Genomic DNA, 1,797 nt, shown 5'->3' on the forward strand with positions numbered 1-1,797 from the left:
AACTGTTAATTAACATTAAGGAAATATATACAAAATCTCGACGTTCAGAATAATGGAGAGAATATTCGAAACGGTACTATTAAATCTATAAGTTACCATGCAATACAAATTTTCTTTAAACGCTAAGACATACAAAATACGTAATGTTTTGTGTAAATTGCCATACTTTTGAAAATAAAAAATATCGAATCAAACATTCTTCAAATATATTTCGAACGCTCATTAATACTACAAAATTATATTACTACAAAATTATATTACTACAAAATTATTTTACTACAAAATTATATTACTACAAAATTATATTACTACAAAATTATACTTCTACAAAATTATATTACTACAAAATTATATTACTACAAAATTATATTACTACAAAATTGTATTACCACAAAAAATTGTAAAGGTCCCGAATGCATCGGTCACGATACAGTTTACAAACCAAACCAATGAAAGGTGCAGAGACTAGAGAACATGGGGTCCCCAATCGTGTGGTACGCTTCAGCATCGTTGACAACACCAACTCCCTCCCTCCGTCTGTCCAAATGTCATCTCAAACGGTGAAGCTGTAAATTAAAAAAATCCTTATATACATCAGAATAGTAATGCGATTTCTATTCCTGCAGCACCGACGTGATACACGGTGCTCCATAATCGCTCCAGATTGCATATAGTTGTTGTTGAAATCTCTATGCATTTGGTGGATAAAACGTTGCGAGAAATTATCCTCTTGTAAAAGTAGTCACATAAGCTTCCAGGTCTTCATAACCTTTTTTTTTTTTTTGCATGAGGAGGGGAAAATGCTGTTACGCATGCCCAGTGACCCGAATCACTGGGTTATGTGGGACTCGCGCGGATGTTGTTGCCATACCCACTAAAAAAACCACTCCTCCTTCTTCCTCTGCTTTGAGGGCAGACAACCCCGGTAATACCAGGCGGCAGTCATCAGGGTTGTCCTTTCATGCCCCGCTGTATCTTCCTCTTCGGGCAGTTACTGCTCGCGTCATCTTCTTAGACAGTTCAAATACTGGGCTGATCTCCTTCTGAAAAAAACCAACACCACGCGGAGTTCCCAAGCGGTCACCGATCTTAGTACTATCCGTGCCCGGCGTTGCTTAACTTTCGTGATCGGACGGGAACGAGTGCACTCAACGCGTCTTGGGCGTCGGCCGGTCTTCATAACCTGAAGGTTTGCATTTTTCCCACTACTTCAGCGTCGTACTGGTACTTTTACTTCTGATAGCTTAGACATGAAATCGTCTAAACTTCTCAATTCAGGACACAAATCAGGCTCTTTCCAGGGATTGCTCTGCTGAGACGTGCCTTCATCATCGCAGCGTTCGTAATTTATACAATTTTCCTTCTTCAATAATTTTTCTTTAAGTTTCTGCAATTTTAAAGCTTTAGATGATTGCTTGATGCGTAATTCATTTTCAGCTTTGAAGAGAGCACACGTCAGCATTGCTTCAATCCGTAAATCGCGTCTGCGATTTCGGCAATACCTTGATTTTTTACTGCGGATTCTTCTGATCCAAGATGCTAATCGTTTAGTACTACTTGGCTTGGCGTCAATATCACAAACTCTCTTCTTAGACTTTGCCATGACGACGGCTTCGTAGTTTTCTTAATTTGCAGGAATGCAAATGTCCTCTTTTTCGAGGTTAACACAGTGTCGATGTTACGATATTCACGTTTTCTTATTGTTTCCTAAACTATTTCACCTAATTAATGAATAAATTATAATAATAAGTACACTAACCTGTATGTGGCTCGTGATTGTTGTAGAACAAGATAGAA

The 1,797-nt window shown here is 38.2% G+C and overlaps 1 pseudogene; it reads right to left on the bottom strand.

Moving 5' to 3' along the window:
- Positions 1-1,051: 1,051 nt before the first annotated feature.
- Positions 1,052-1,170, bottom strand: LOC132915839 (5S ribosomal RNA; annotated as a pseudogene).
- Positions 1,171-1,797: the final 627 nt, after the last annotated feature.

The sequence above is a fragment of the Bombus pascuorum genome, unplaced genomic scaffold, assembly GCF_905332965.1.
Source record: "Bombus pascuorum unplaced genomic scaffold, iyBomPasc1.1, whole genome shotgun sequence".
In the NCBI taxonomy this organism is placed as follows: domain Eukaryota; kingdom Metazoa; phylum Arthropoda; class Insecta; order Hymenoptera; family Apidae; genus Bombus; species Bombus pascuorum.